Source organism: Lissotriton helveticus, chromosome 3_1 (genome assembly GCF_964261635.1).
Source record: "Lissotriton helveticus chromosome 3_1, aLisHel1.1, whole genome shotgun sequence".
NCBI lineage: Eukaryota > Metazoa > Chordata > Amphibia > Caudata > Salamandridae > Lissotriton > Lissotriton helveticus.
The window spans coordinates 844,467,143-844,485,030 of NC_136061.1; positions in this window are offsets into that span (position 1 = coordinate 844,467,143).

The following is a 17,888-nucleotide window of genomic DNA, read 5'->3' on the forward strand; positions in this document are numbered from 1 at the left end:
TTCTTTATTTAATAGCTTTTAAAGATTTGAAAATTAATACAGTCTTCTAATGTTTAATTAAAGAGCCAGTTTATTCTTCGAGAACTCTAGCTGTTGTCCTGCATGTATATGTATGTTTAAGGAACTATAGAAAGATTAGTGCTTCTTCCACTGTACAATAAAGATTGTTATACACTAGGCAGGTTTTGGTACAGAGGCAAATATATTCTCATAGTATATTAAACACTGCTTTCTGCTGGTGGAGAGGGCAGTTCTTTTGCACATCTTAGTATATATGCTTGTCACTCTGGAGATAGGTTTTAGTGTAGAGCTGTCTTTGTTTACACTATACTACAAATGCCTGTCCCCATACGAAATTATCTGAGAGAAAGGTGAGTGTGTCCTTACATTCATGTGTGCACACTGGTTGTGCAAGTCTCAGTTGTCAACAGAGAGGATACTCCATTTTACACTCTATGATTTACATTATTTATCGTGAAGAGAGGTATGAGCAGAGACAGCAGTCTCTACCCACATTGTATTTTGCACATGTATTACTCTGGAGAGACGTCTCAGCTGAGATGGCAGTGTGTTTTCATATCATAGTCTCTATAGTTGCTATGCAAGATATACTTATGAGTATAGAGGTATTATGCAGGGTTATCATGCAAGACACTTGTCTCAGGAAACAGGGCAGTTTCTCCCCACGGCCTACTATGGATACCTGTCACCTTGAGAAGAGGAATGATTAGAGAGATACATTTCTCTCAGATCCTACTAGAGATTCATCTTATTTATTTATTTATGTTCTTATATAGCGCAGGATTTGATCCCCAAAGGGATATCTCAGCGGTAAGATGTATTAGCAGAGACGACTTCCTTCCCAGGCTGCACTACATATCACTGTTGTTCCAAGGAGAGTAATGAGGATGGATGCCACTTGTTCACTACACTGAACTGTATCTCCAGGATGTCATGGAGATTGGTGTTAGTGCAGAAGACAAAGTTTCCCTACATACTAATGTATATCAGGCTGGGGAGAGCTGTGAGTGGACAGGGAAATCCATACTCACACACTAATAAATATGGTTATACCCCTGGGGAGAGGAGTTAGTGGAGAGGCTAATACTTGTAATACTTAGTATGCAACAGTGAGGTCTTACATGTGAGGTGAGTATCATCCCCAACTCACTCTGCATACTACTGAGCCTTGACAAGGTGTGAATGGAGAGGGAGTGTCTCTTTACATCCTACTCAACACACCAGTAATCTTCATGCAAGGTCTCAGCGGAGACGGCTGTGTCTCCCCATAGTCTAGTTTGGGGATTATAAGAGGTAAGTATTGTAATGAAGGAAAATGTACATTCTTCTTCTAAAGTATTTTTACGATCTCCTGAGAGTCTCACGGGATCATATAATTTATATGCACCAGATTGTTGCTACCCTTTTTATACCTATTACAGCAGGATAGGTTTAGTGAAAAGGCAAATTCCATTATAAAAGTACTCACTTGTGATTGTAAAGCAGCAAACACTGCCCACCTCGGAGTGGACGCTGAGGACTGTGTACCTGACTCTTGCAAGAGGCCCACGAGAGTCAACCACAGTATGTATGAGAGCATCATGGCTTTCACAAATGTCTTGTGCAAGTCATCAAGAAGGAAAAAAGGAGTACATAGTACAAACAACATACATAATGAAAGTATAGGGTAGCTCTGGAAAGGACTTTTTCAAGTAACATTTTCTACAACTGTATTTTTTTGTTAACATTTTTACATTTCTTTTCTGAAGGGATGTAACAGAAACAAGAAACTGGGAGTTTAACAAAAAAACATTGCCTTCAAAACAAAGTAGAGAAAAATGCTGATTTTTTTTTTTAAAAGAAAGAAAACTGCCTAGGTGGCCATACATGAGCCTGGACAAGCCTGTCCGGTTTACCCAGAAGAAGAAAAATTAGCTCCTTGTATAAGCTGCAAAAAAGGGCATTGCTCATATAAGCATAGTTGTTATCTGCTTAAGTGGTGAATACCTGTTCAGGCACAGGTTGCAAAGATGCTCACGCCCCTGATGAGTTATCAAACTCTGCAGCATGGGCTAACTCAGCTTGAGCAAGGTGTTGAGAGTTTACATAGCACTCAAATATCGCTACATCCCAGTGGTACTCAAGAAATACTGCTTACAAAATACATATTTGCAAAACACTTTCTTCCCACCAGACCTCGTCTGAAAAAATTGCAGACCAAGAACTCCCTAGGTGACTGAAGTGGCTTACTTGTAGGAAAAGGAGTAGGGTTTTCATCTGAATCAGATGATGACATTCTGACCACAGAAAATCAGCAAAGTCAGAGAGGTATCGAAAAAGGTGTTTCCACAACAAAATCCAATAGGTAAATGAAGTAACAAGAAAGGAATCTTTATTTGCTAAATAAAAACATCCATATGAACTAATCTCAATCCTTCTTTGGGATATCTTTCCTGTTCCGAGTGTCTAGCAGGTATCTCGTGAGAGGCCCACAAGATCGTTAAAAACAGAGGGCCCGATTCACAGAATGAACTTAAGACAAAACCCTAAACTTACTACAATTTGGTATTCACAGAATGCACTTACTACAATTTGGTATTCACAGAATGCACTTACTACTTTCGGAATTCACAGAATAAACTTACTACTGTCGGGATTCACAGAATAAACTTACTACTTTCGGTATTCACAGATTTGACTTAAGACTACTAACTTTACGTCCGCCGCCGGGGAGTAATTTACGGCCCGTAATCGTAATTTACGCCACCGTGCCGTAATTTACGATTACGGGGCGTATTTTACGATTACAGGGCGTATTTTACGATTACGGGCCGTATTTTACGATTACGAGCCATAAATTACGATTTTGGGCCGTTGGGCATGTTAGCCAAGGGGAAACACCTGGCCAAGGTCCACCCATCCCCCAACATGGATCAGCTGACACACAGCAGCCAATCCCAGCCAACAGCTCCATTTTGCCATGGTGTATGCTGCCACTGCCTACCATCCCCCACCACACTCCAGCTAAAGCCAATTAACACTAATTGACCAGTACCACAACACACATAAAAGCAGCACACAGTGAAGGAACAGGTTTGGCCACAGAGAGACTGTTACGACAAAGCTTCCAGTGCCAGAGACCATGGAGATGCGCAGAAAAAGAAATTTCACAGCAGAGGAGACCACCATGCTCGTGGAATACATAGTAAGGCACCACAAGCGCCTATATGGGCTACCACCATATTGCACCAGTGGTGCACAGAAGCAAGAACTATGGCAGCAGATAGCCACTGCTATCTCAGCCCTGGGGATGGAGAGGCGAACTGTACAGGACATCAAAAAAAAATGGCAGGACGAAAAGCAGAGAGTAAAGGAAAAGTACTCCAGGATAGAACTGAGGAGAGTCCTCCCTGCTGCATGCCCTGGACCCCGCATCCAGCTCACCCCACTGGAGGAGGATATTCTAACCACTATACACCCCCACTTGGTCCATGGCCTTAACCACTATACACCCCCACTTGGTCCATGGCCTGCTTGTTAGTGACGTCCGCTACGTGGTACCAGGTAATTGGAATGAAAAGAAAAAGTGCATGAAGAGATTGTCTGTGTTACACTATCATAGTGATCATGGTAATTGTCCAAAATGCATAAATATATATGGTTAGTCAGAGACTCATGTGTCACCCACTACGTAGTACCACAAGTCCCAGAAAACTTTGTATCAGAAAAGGCTAATACCCACCACCCTATTAAAAACATGTGCACAGTACTGATGCCATACATACACAACCCAGCTAATTCAATAACTGTACATATTGACTGAAAATGTGCAATGACAAATGGAAATTTAAAATTACGTTAAATAAATAAATTAGCTAAAGACAAACATTAGCAGGCAAGCGCCAGTACCAATGTGACATGCAATTCAAGCCTTGCGCAAACACGGATGTGTCGTGTACATATGGTGGTGCACTGTGGTGCAGGGATAAAGAGATGTGTGTTGAATCTGATGGTGTCTAGGGGGGCTTTGCTGAAGTTGTGTCGCAAGAGCGTTGCAACTCCAACAATGTCCATGCACTGCCCATACCTAACGTGCTGTGCCACTCCTTACGTCTGCTTCAAGCAGGCGTAAGGTTGCGTCGCAGCGGCCTCTGATAAGTGATACTGTGAAATCACGTAGATTACACTGACTCACTTGGACGCGGCATATCCCAAAGGAGTGTACACCCTGCCTACCTCCAAGCTGACGTTGCGCAGGGCCTCAACATGACGATTCACCCTAGTAGCGTCACGTTGCAAATAATCCTAGATGTGTTTTCTGTTGTAAACCACTGTCGTGTCACAGAAGTGATGCAACAACAGTGTAAATCATTTTTCTAGGGGGTCGTAAACCTGCCACAAAATATCCAAAAAGTACTTCACCCTGTGCCAGCCTAAATCACAAAGCAGATGGTGCGAGTATCCTCTGGTGTAAATATGTCCAACACATATCCTGTAGTCCAATTTCCACTCTGCCACGCCATTACATCCCCAACACACCACTGCTCCTACCTGCCCCATCTGCGGCAGTTCCGCACAGTACTGTTATCACACAGAAGATATGGGCAAATCCCCGAAACGTTACACAAGCACATTTCTCATCTGTCAACTTTTCTCTCTTCTCACCCATTGACACATCCAGCCAGATCACAGACAACTGCAGTAGCAGAGGTCACCGCATCGCATAGGAGGAATGGGCAACGTACCGAGGAAGGCATGTCAACCACACAAACTGGTAAGTCAAAGTTGACAGGAGATGGTCAAAATGCATATATCGTCAGAAGACGACAGAGGGACAAATAGTGCCCAGCTATGTGAGTCAACTATTTATGCTACATTTGCTGCATTACAATTGGAGTTGTCAATGGACATTCACCTTTAACATATGACATTTGTGAACAGCGAAAGACAAATCATAAAATGTCTAGGCTCATCATACCTTTGTAAATGGCTGATGGCAGGCCCAGGTTGAACATTAGCCTGCCCCGGGGACACCTCTTGCTGACCCACTGGTGAGGTATGTGTGGCTGAGTGGCCATCCACCACATCATGGTTGGAGGTGTCCGGTTCTTCACCCCCCCCTTCAATGTCTATAGCCTCCACCCGGGACATAGTACCAGTGTCATGTTCTTCTTCATCCCGGGTGGGTGAAACCCCCTGGCCTGCAGATGTTGAGGGCCCCTCCTCCTCCTCCTCTTCCTCCTCCTCTCCTTCATCGCTGGTGGAAAGAGGGTTTAGCCGCCGCCGAACTGATGGTCTCTTTCTCCGGACTTGTTCCTGCGGATCTCCTGTCTCACCAGCCGTGCCTGCAGAAGTGTAAGCAAAATCCTGAAGTGGTGGTTGTTCCATGCATGACGCTACACATACATTGAATAGCCTAGGTCCGAATTTGTTTGCCTTTGATCACACTGTATAGTTATCAGGGGCCGATTTACAACTACTGGCACATCTCGCTAATCAGCAGAGGTGTGTCTGAAGAGTTGCAACGCATCAGCCCACCCGTGCGTCACCCCTGATGGCCCTCATGTACAAAGCGGCACAGCGTGGCACTTGGGTGGCAGATGTGTGATGCATCCCCGGTGGAATAGCCGGGCTTTGCTGGAGTGCCGACATGCTGCGGCAATCCTTACACCTGCTTCAAGCGGGTGCATAGATTTCAATCTGCTTGGCCATAATAGTAACTGAGTGAAATCTTGTAGTTTCAATCAGCCACTTTTAGGATGCGATCCTGCACCGCATGCATCACGTTGTAATAATCATGCAGCATGGCGCTTTGTGTGCTCCGCCGCTGCGTCACTAAAGTGACCCTATGGCGGTGCACAGAGGCGCAGGTGCCTTGTTGATCTGCCCATCAGTCCTTATGGACTCAATGGTGGTTGGGAGCACACTGCCTCACAGTCCCAGCACAGTTTGCCCCTTTGCATCCGGGTAAATGCTGTTTACAGTACTAACCTACTCCTGAATCATCTGTGTTTGCAGGGAATGCTGCCAAGTTCCTCTCAGATCACAGTAACACTCACAGGCACACAGCAAACCCAGATGATTTACTTTGCTCTCTGAAACTGCTGCTCTCTACTGATGAAGCGCTCATTCTAGGAACACGTGTCTAGAGATATACAGCAAAGTCAGCTGCAAAATTGGTGTATGGCTCCAGATTATTCCAAAGTAAGTTTGAACTGTGTACTGCATTTACCAGGATGCAAAGGGACAAACCGTGCTGGGACTGTGAGGCAGTGTGCTCCCAACCCCCATTCTGTCCATGCACTTACATTACATGTATGCACACTGTCATATACTGAATTGAGTTTTACATGGACATCTCATGTGTATTATTGTGGCTTGCGCAACTGCATTATCCAAACCTCAACCTTGGCATTGTTGTGATCTGTGTGTCGTGTCACTGCTGCATGTGCCAGTTCAACTACAAGTCCACCATAGGAGAACATGAAGAGTCCAGATATAATAGATATTTGCCATTGATATGGATTAGCAGCTATTTAACGTCTGGACAAGTGTCATCTGCTTTGTAGCATTGTATGGGACAAGACAAATGTGGGTCACACATCCACGTGGGGTCTGGAGTACTCCTCTAGCTACATTGTGTGTCTGGCCTTTTGATGTCCCAACACATCTTCAGACAATCCAGTGCCACATAGTGCCTTACTTGACTTACAAGGTAGTGCAGTACACCGCTGAACAGTGGTGGGCGGTTGTGACAGCTACCTGTACATGTGAAATGTCATATAGGCCACTGAGGGTGAGACGTCTGTCAGTGGACACACCTTGCCAAACTATGTAAACTTGTGAGTGATGCAAGGATCTCAAGATCTGTCATGACTCCAAAGCACATGATGATCTGTCTCAATTGGAACACAACGCTACAGGTGCAATGCTAATCACAACATCCAATCCCCTATGGCCTGCCATGTGCAGACTGGACAGTCTCTGTACCATCGCTCATCCAATGCACACATCTGTTATGATTGACTTGGTTCAATTGTAGTGGTGCTGGCAGAGCAGAATTCAATATGGATGCATGAGTGTGGCGCATTTACCCAGTTGTCATGAGAAAACTACAACTCCCAAAATGCACCCTGGCCTGTATAGTACATATGCCACAGTGTGCCTCTTGAAACCTGGTGCCTGCTGCTTGGACATGCAATTGGCTAATGGAGGCATGGAACACACAATGGTACAGCACTGTTTCACTCACATCATACTCCCAGACTCATATTGCATATGATGCACTTACTAGGTCCATGCTGCTCGTGCTCCTCCAGCTGAGCATGGAGGGTCGGCCAAGCTGCTCGCAGGACCCTCCTGTACAGTGGTGACAAGCGAGGACGATGTACATGGTGCTGGGAGGACAGGCCAGCCAGCTCGGTAGCCTTGGTACGGGCCCACCGCTTCAGGTCCTCCCAGCGCTTGCGGCACGCCCTAGGCCTCCTCCTGGCCACTCCCACTGCACTGCAGCGCTCGGCGATGTTGGCCCATAGCCTGCCCCGGGCTGCAGTGCTCAGCTGGTGCTCAGGGTCCCCATATAGCTGAGGGAATTTCTCCAGCACCCCCTCCACCAAGATGTCCAATTCCCTGTCTGTGAAAGGGTGGCTCTCTCCTCATATTCCTCAGCCATTATAGGGAATGAGGTCAGATGAGAGCAGCAGGATGCCTGAGGATCTGATCAGTGATAGAGGATGACTCAGAATGACCACAAAATGGCTGCCAACTACTTCCTGTGATGTATTTCCTGTCTCCCACTTCATGTATTGCCTTGCCTGTATGAAATTATGTGTTCTAGTTTATTTTCGTAATTTACGGCCCGAAATCGTAGTTTCCGGTTCCGGGGCGTAGTTTACGCGCACGCGCATTACGATGCGGCGCCGGAAACTACGATTTTGTGCCGTAAATTACGAAAATGACCCGGAACACATTATATCATACAGGAAATGTTATACAGGTAGTGGGAGACAGGAAATACATCACAGGAAGTATTTTGCTGCCATTTTGTATTCATCCTGGACCATCCACATTCAGTAAACAAATACACTGCCATCCTGTTGATCTGATGTAGGGGAAAGTGAAATGACAATGCAGGTGTGTATAATGAATATGTATGAAAAGGGGGAACAGGTCATTTCAAGTCATTTATACAGACACAGGGGGTAGGGGCTGAGAACATCCATCCCACTTTCCTAATCTCATACTTTGCATTATGGGACATGTAGTTCATATTGAGTACTCAGTATCAGAGTTGAATGATGTGTTATGTAACATTGGTGTGGATATGTCAGATACATATGGGGGCAGCTATACGAGCCCTGTGTGCACCAATTGCGCCACAGTAGCGTAACTTTGGTGGCGCAGCAGCGCTACGCCACCTCCATGCTGTGGGGTATCTTCAACATGACGCATCTGTGAAATGTGTCATATTGTAAGGCCCTGCCCCGCAGTTGTGCATTCCTGCACGGGGGGGCCTTCCAGCACACAAACACCTCCGAACAGTGGCAGGGTGAAATTTACACATTTACACTCAGTCATTTTCATGGCCATGCTGCGTCACAACCCTGCGCCTGCTTGTAGGAGGCCTAAGAATTGATGCAGCATGTTAGGCATCGGCTCGCCACTTGCCTTGCTGGAGCTGCATTGCGCTTGAGACCCAACTCCAGTGGTGCTTCCCCTTTATGACAGCATATGCTTCACGCTTCTGTCTATACTTGGCCCACAGCGCACAGCTTTGTAAATGCGGCACATCCATGATGGCGCAAGGGATGTCTGCTGTGAGGCACAATTACTGGGGCATCCCTGCTGATAGGCAGAGATGCAACTGTTATTGTGAACCTGACCCATGGTGCATGAATCTCCCATGACATCATCACTCACATTCTGTGCCCATCATTTGTGGGGGAGTCAAATCTGTAGTGGCCATAGGCCTGAGTATGAAACCTTTTGTGATTTGGTGACCCATCCTTATGAGGTCCAGGTATGTCTGTCAGGACATGTATTGTTTGTCATCAGCGTGAATAGTTTGTTTTAGGGCTGTCCACTACGCTGCTTGCTGACATGGGCACATGACCTGAGGCACAATCCACCTTTTGACTTCTGTCAGCAGCTGTGATTTGCATGCAGTTAGTGTGGTTTGCAAAGTCGTCTCAGGGTGGCATTTATGGACACTGTTGTGTCTGTCCACATTTCATCATTGACAACAGACAGCAAACCACATGTTGGCCGTGACACTACAGGTTGCTCATGCAAAATACGTGGCAACGAGCTGATCACGGACTTGCATGCCCTGACGTCGGTCATGTGCAATAGCCCGGTCTCCCACATTCAGAGCTAGTCGAGGTTCGAGAGGGATGTGTAAGCCATGCATTAGAGCAATGTTGTGCAAAACACAACAGGCTAGTATGATCTTGCACACGACTACTGGGGAGTACAGAAGCACACCCCCTGTACGGTCGAGACATCTGAATCGCGACTTCAACAGTCCAAAAGTGCGCTCGATGATGGCTCGAGTACGTATGTGTGCCCTATTGTACCTACGCTGAGGTACAGTGTTAGCACGCCTGTAAGGGGTGAGGAGACGTGGAGAGAGTGCATACCCAGCGTCACCTGAGGAGGGAAGAAAGGGCAGTTGTTAACATTTCACTCTTTGACTTTCACAGGACATGATCTATACGTTCATACATGCAGTGTCTGTTGGGCCATGTATCTTATTGTACAATCATTACTATTGGGGGGCATTCAGACATTTCAATGACGCATATCACTCATTTTCATTGCTTGGTACTTACCCAGTAGCCACATGTTACCAAATTCTCCAGCAGCCATACGCCGAGCAAGAGGTGACATGCGGAATATGAAGCTGTCATGTGTACTGCCTGGGAACACTGCATGCACATTGATGAACCTTCCACTGGCATCACAGACTGCTTGAACATTGATGGAATACCATCTGTGTCTGTTGCAGAAGATGTGTGCAATGTGGCGGGGTGGCTGAAGGGCCACATGGGTGCAATCAATTACACCCAGCACACGTGGGAATTGTGCAAGGAGATAAAAATCTCTTGCTGCCCTTTGTCTCATGGCCAAAGTATATGGCATTTTGATGTAGTTGGGGGCTCTATCAGTGATGCATTTCAGTACCTGATGCAGGCACCTCGACTGGCTCGCCTGGGAAATGCCCACATGGTCACTGGTGACCCTTTGGAAGGACCCAGTAGCAAAGAAGTGGAGGGCAGAAAGGATCTTGAGGTATGCTGGTATTGCATGTGAGCAGGAGGTCACAGAGTCAAGTTCCTGCTCCCACTCACATATCATTTCCAAGATGACTTCAGGTGGGAAACGGTACCGGGCCCTTACATCCTGGCTAGACATTCCAAATATGTTGACCCTCTGCCTGTAGATCCTCTCTGCTCTTCTCCTCCTCCGCAAGTAGTTTTGCCGCATGGCAAGTGGTAGTGCTACAAACACGTTCAGTGACATCCTGAAAAGGGATTGTTTGTGTCTGCTCTGCTTTCATACATGCAGCAGGGCAGGGATTGGCTGCTGTGTGTCAGCTGATCCATGTTGGGGGATGGGTGGACCTTGGCCAGGTGTTTCCCCTTGGCTAACATGCCCAACAGCCCAAAATCGTAAAATACGGCCCGTAATCGTAAAATACGGCCCGTAATCGTAAAATACGCCCCGTAATCGTAAATTACGGCACGGTGGCGTAAATTACGATTACGGGCCGTAAATTACTCCCCGGCGGCGGACGTAAAGTTAGTAGTCTTAAGTCAAATCTGTGAATACCGAAAGTAGTAAGTTTATTCTGTGAATCCCGAAAGTAGTAAGTTTATTCTGTGAATTCCGAAAGTAGTAAGTGCATTCTGTGAATACCAAATTGTAGTAAGTGCATTCTGTGAATACCAAATTGTAGTAAGTTTAGGATTTTGTCTTAAGTTAATTCTGTGAATCGGGCCCATCAAACTTGCTTAATATCTCAAAAGCAATAATACATCAACTGTTTTCCTACTTTAAGCAACACTTCTCATGTCTTACTTTCTTCTGAATGAAAAAAATACACTGTTATGAACTTAATTCCATATGTACGATCTTGCCAGCAGATCGCAAGAGCCAGACAGGAAGTACAGCCCCCACGTAGTCCAGGGGATTGTGTGTTTGACTCCCACCATTTTCTTGCGGGAGCCACCAGTTTGTAAATAAAATAATTAATACAATATACATACTGTACTGACAATATTATTAAAGATTAGCATTCAATAATAACTGACCACGTGAAACAGATCTTTGTACAATAGATAAGAACGAAATGTATAACTATGAACGCGCAAGCCTTCCATGAGCCTCCCCAAGAGCGATCAGACACCGATAATGCTCCTGCTGGGTGGGAGCACCTGCCAGCTGAAGCAGAGGAAAAAAACCTGCTCCTCCCGAGTGGGAATAAAGGACAGCTCCTGTGCACACAGGATGGGAGCATGAAGGGGAGTCAGCAGGGGCCATGGGGCTCCACACATGACCCCCAACATTGTGTGTTGTGGGTGCCCTGGGTGGGCACTGTGGCACCCACATTACTCCCTCAGGTTTAGGGATCCCGTGCCTGTAAAGTCTTGGGGAGAGGTGTCAAGCTCAAACACCTGCCCCCATTAAAATAAATAAGGTTCCAGTGTTGTGGCCCCCGGGGCCAGTATTGGCTCATGGAGGGGGAGTTGCAAGTACCCTATCCAATAATTTAAAACATTAAGAATTGTTGGCTCCCTGTGGCACACAGGATACGTGGTGGCAGGGGAGCCAGCAAGGCTCAAGTAGACCATGCCCAAAACATTGTCCAAACTGGAGCAATGCCTCACCCCATGTCCAAAAAGTTAGTTTGGGGTGTGAAAGGCAAGTTTGCAAAAGTCCTGGTAGCTAAGTTTTTCCGAGCTACTGGGGATATAGTGGTCCACAGTTTGGTGCACTGGGCACACTTGGATCAGGGATGGCACCAGATTGGTCAAGGATGGAGCTAACTCATCACACTTTGCAGTTCTGGAAAGCATCTCCTCATCTCCCAGAATTTAGCCCAGGCAGTTCCTTTTCTGTTGACACTGGGTAGCTGGTCTGCAAGATGTTCTTGCCTCCTGGGAAACTCAAACTCTGTGTCGTCCGGATCAGGTTTCTTGCCACTGTGTCTGATGTAGGTCTTCGTTTGTGTCATGGAACTGCTCCTTTACTCTTACTGGACACGGCAGCTTTACCTTCTTCCAAGAAGTGGGCCCAGGACACTCCAGACTGGATTGTTGGGATGTGGCCATAAGTAATTAGCAGTGGCTGATATTGAGTCAAGCATTCCATCCATCGCTTTTCTTTGAAAATGTAGAAATAGGTGTTTCTGGCACCTGACAAAAATGAAATTAGAATCCAGAGTCCCCCCGACCCAATTATGTTTTTACCATAGACTTTGCAAAGGATTCTGACAAGCTTTCTATGCCTCCCAGGCTATGTGGGTGGCAGGACTCACTCTGCAAGCACCTCCTAACCAGTACCAAAGTTAAGCAAAATCATAGCTATAGCGTACCACCAGTGTCCTCATAGGCCAAAGCATAAATTATGCCAGAAAATGAACAGGGCAAGGGTGGAAAAGCTTTTCCAAGCCATGCTAGAACTTTTTTTCTCAAGGCCATGTCCTCTTATCAGTGGCATGTTGAGACGTCCTTTACATCTAGGAAGCAGAACCCGGGTAGCAGGTTCTTCTTTGGGACTACTGTGGTCCCACAAAAGTAAAAAGAAAAATGGCATCATACAGATGCCACACAAGAGAAATGAACAACTACATTTTGAAAAGTACGTTGTTGATGATAACCATGTATGGGACCTCTATATCACAACATACTGTGAACTTAATGAATTTACTTTGACAATATAAAATCTGGTTTATTGCATAACATAAAAACAACATATTGTACACACATCTGATAACCCAAAGTCTCTATCTCTGGCTATTATCACTGCCATCAGTAAGCACAAAACTGTAGGCTGTCCTCAAACAGGAAAGCACAAGCTAATGTTCAACAATGCGGTCAGAATTATTCTGTGAGTGAATGAACTTACAGCAGTGAGGACAATGATTTAGTCATCCACCTGAAGTTCTCTACTTATGTGATAAGTGCGGCAGTGACGCTCTCAGGCGTTCAAACGCTCTTGCGGGTTTCACAGGAATTGGAGCTGAGGTGCTTAGCCAGCCTGATCAATTCTGGGCTGTTGAGGGGTCTATTCAGTAAGTGGCTTATTTACAAGCCCCTTACGCTGCAGGTACGTCATTTTTTCCTATATTTAAAGTGACGCATCGGCGGCGCAAGGGGCTTGTAAATAAGCCGATCAGATCAAAAGTGATGCAAATTGACGCAAAATCTTTTTTACCTCACTTGAAATTAATGCATTGCTTTGCATTATTTAGCACCAAGGGGAAGTACCATGGGTGTTCCCATGAAACCACCCAGGCTTTCTGATGCTGAGCGCTATTTACTTAAAAAAGTAGAACGGGTTTAGCATCCGAAAATAGCACCCATGTGTAGGTGTTATGAAGGAGAAATGCTTTTTTCCCTTTATTTTCCAACTTTGTATGTGTGCTGCACTATACAGCTCACAAACAAAGTGGCAAAAAAAGTTTAAAGTTAGTCTAAGCATGGTATTTTGTACTGTAAGGGTACCCTTTTAGTAAAAACCTATGCTAGACTCACAGAGACACCCTTGCACTATGGTGCAAAGGTGTGGAGTGGGGCATGTCAGCATATTTCTGCGCCGGTGTTAGGGAAAGTGGAGGAGAGCGCCATATTTATATGCCATATTTCTGTAAATATGGCGCTCTCCTGCTCACGCATCGCGGTGCAGCATTTTGATCTGCTGCACTAGCTGCTTGAGAAACTGGTACATCTGGCACATTGTGCTGCTACTCGTGCGTGTAGCGAAAGGATACATTCTTACCAGTGGTGGAAGTGGGCGGGGACGGAAGGGCACGGCGTGCCCCTACTTTTTCAATTTAACTCAGTCCGTTCCCCTACTTCCTCATTTTAAAAATGCGTCCCGGGACGGCAGGGATGGTCTAAATGTAAAAAGTATTGCGCGATGCTTCAGCCCTGTGTGATGCAGAATAAGGAAGGCCTCTGAAGTCGCCACGACCTCCTCCCCCTTCCCCTCTGTATCTGAGGCCACACTGTAGGAGAAGCGTTTCACAGTAGGAGTAATCAATCAGCAGTAATTTACACCTCATTTAGTGATGAGGCCCCCTGCCCGTGAAGTGAGCGAGAAGTACCAGGCCTCCTGAACACCCTCCCACCCCCGCCTTGGGCTCTTATCACGAAGTGAGGCATGGGGGGGATTTCACTTCGTGGTATTTTCCATAAAATACAGGATAGGAAATGTGCAGTCTTCTCAACTACCTCTATTTTGTTAGCGAGTGATTGGTTCTTTTTTTTCAACAGGAAACAGTTTACTTACCATAGAGTAAGGAACCAGGCACAGACCCAGAATATCTGGTCAACCCCTTGCTGTCTAGGGATTTGTTTATGCAGCTGAAGGCACTGGCGATGCTGCCGTTAAGTTTCAGTGATGTAACATGTAACGATGGAATAAAATGACAGCAATTCAATGTCTTAAAAATGTATAATTAAAAATCAGTCCGAAATCTAGATTGACAACTTTTCGCTTCCTCTTTTTATAATTACAGACGGCCCAAATATAATATTTTTGTAGATGTACGCCCCTACTCCGTCTAGATTTTGTGTTTTTAAGAGTCACCCGGACACTTAGAAAAGCTGTTTAACTTGTTATAGGTGACATCTAAAGGAGTACTTAGCAAGTACAGTGAATGAACAGAAACAAGCATTTGCAATGCAATAGGTCTCGCATTAGGAAAGTTTGAGCTATTGGTCTTGTAAATGACAAATATTTTATTTATGTGTTGGTTTTGAAAATAACGAAATTAATAGCTTTGCCATGGGCTGGAACGGTCAGCAGTGGCTTGTCTCCCATCCAGAGAAGCCCTGGCCTGCCTGCTGGGGCTGGACGGGGCAGCTCCAAAGCTGCTGTGCACGTGCTGGTGTCTGTCGAGTGACATAGTGGGCGAAAAACGATGGATTGGAATGCGGCCTGCAGCGTTTGCCAGTAGCGGAGACGCTGGCATTGCACCCATCCCCGCAGTGCATGTATCCGAGCTGGAAAGAGGCCGAGGGCGCGTGTTGATGCTGTCAGTATCCTCACGTGCAGGCATAACGGAGATGAGAGGTGGCATAAGGGAAAGAGGGGCATAACGAAATGGAGGGCGCGCCAAACAGGAAGGATGAGAGAACGGCTGAGAGAGACAGAGGGCAACAGAAAGAGACATGGGAGGGAGAGACACATCTGGGAAGATGAGGGGGAGGGGGGTGTTAGAGAGATGCGTGCGAGAAAAGATGACGGGAAACTGAGGGAAAGAGGGAGGATGGTAGAAAGGAGGAGTCGAGGGAGACATGAGCGCCTGGAGAGGGGTGGCGAGGCAGACATGCACGAGGCGCACGGGAAGAGGAGACAAGGGGTCAGAGAGAAGTTAAAAGTAAAATTAGAGATAGGGTGAGGGTGGGAAGAGAAGGCGAGGGTGGGAAGAGAGGGTGAGTGGGGGGAGGGCAAAGGAGACGCTGAGATGAGGGGGCACAGAATGGGTGAGGGATATCAGTAGAGTCGGAGAGAAAGAGAGACAACGAAACACACAGTAAAGTGGTCGGACAGACCACAAAGGGGCGGAGAGATGGAAAGCGAGGAGGGGAGACATTTTTTTTTTTATTGAATGCATTTTTATATAGCGCGGACTTTACCCACAGGTGTCAGAGCGCATCACCGTAGAACCTAGTATGTTACATGAGGAGACTAGAGCGCGAGAGAAACCGATGAGGGGACACAAACTAAAGGAGACAAAAAAGTAGGTGGACGGTGGAAGAAAAAACACGGTTTAAGAGGGGCAAAGACAGACAGACACAGCGAGACAAAAAAGTAGGTGGACAGTGGAAGAAAAAACACAGTTTAAGAGGGGCAAAGAAAGACAGACACAGGGGGATGGGGTGATGGAGACATGGAAAGGGGGCAAGTGATTAGGGGACACAGTGTTGGAATACGGCCTGCAGCGTTTGCCAGTAGCGGAGACGCTGGCATTGCACCTATCCCCGCTCTGCATGAATCCGAGCTGGAAAGAGGCCGAGGGCACGTGTTGATGCTATCAGTATCCTCACGTGCAGGCATAACGGAGATGAGTTGCACTTTTAAATACCATTTTCATGTTAATTTGTAACGTGTGGCTCCAAACTTGGCAACATATATTCATCACTCTAAATTGTGCACTATGAATAATTCAAGGACGAGAATTTCTTTTAAATGCCTGGCAATGTTCAAGTCTCTCTCGTTCCTTTGAGAGGTGCAGCTTGTGGGATTGTCAGACATCCCCACACACGCTGTACAATAACAGTGCGCCAGCCCCACAACACTGGCGTCTGAGCATGCATGTCTGTAGAATGAGAATGTAAACACGCCCCGGTCACTGGAGTTTAAAGGAGCATGGTGCACCCATGCCAAGGATCTGTACGCTCTAAAAAGCCACTAAGGCAAGTTCGTGTAACACCCACCACCAATATTGACTTTTTTCTTAACATTTCGGGGATGCGAAGACCAGCGTTTTAAAATAAAGTAATCCAGATTTTTTTTTCCAAACATAGTACAAAATAGAGACACTTCCTGAATCGAGAAATCAGTGCAAATGTTGTTTGATTATACGAGGACAGTGCCTGGCGAGTAACCACAACCCCAGGCTGCTTTTATTTTAGTGCAGGGATTCAATGGCAAACACGCGCAAAACCTCCCGGACATATGTGAATCTATGCGAATGATGCCTGATGGCGGCGGTAGCAACTCCCGGGCGTGGGGACATACTGCCTGGTCTCCCACTAACCAGGTGCAAGCAGTCCCCAAAAAACCAAATGCAAAAAAGCGAAGAAAAACCGGAAAAGCAAACTAATAAACTGGTGTTCTTACTCACCCACGCCGTATTTTTCTTCTTTCTTGGTGGGGACCCATCGAGTCATTTTCAGGGAGAGCTTCGGCGGGGGACCCCTTTCTTTGGAAGCGGTATCTGGGGGTTACTGACCCACCCGGAACCCCTGCTCCCCGTCACACGAGCGCAGTCAGGCAGGGCGGCGGAACAGGCAGGAAACTGCACTCTTCTAAGCGGCCATTTTCCATATCTCTGGCCAGCAGCAGGAAAAAGTTTTGCCAAGACGGCATGCGCGGCTGTTGCCCCGCTGCCGGAGAGAGGCGAGCTCCGGAGTCCGACGGGCCTCAGAGGTGCCCGGCAGCGGGTCCTGGTCTGGTGGGAGCTACAGTAGGGCCGGGAGGCAGGGGAACCGCGGATCCCATCGCCGGGAGGGAGCAGAACCGCTGGTCCTACGGCTTGGAGTGGGAGGAAGCTCCTACCCGGCAGCCGAGATGGGAGGGAGCTCGGCGAAAGCCGCGGGGCTGGGTTGGGAGGAAGGTCGGCTATGGCCTCTGGGAAGGGAGGAAAGTCGGGGCGGCTGGGTCCCGAGAACAGCTGGGCGGACACATCCAGCTAGCGTGGCGCGTTTTTCTGCAATTCTATAAAATAGTCTTAGGAAGTAACACACGTTGATGTCACGGTGTTTAAAAGTACATGGTCAAACTTTATTTGATTACCTGACAACATGTGTAAATTCCCACCTTTCGAACTTGCCTTCATTCACCTTATTACAAAGCATGGATGTGCTATTCTGTTTAAAAAGCAGTTCAGCGTTGCCATGTTGAGAACAAGCAATCGCGATCGGAAAACAAGCTCT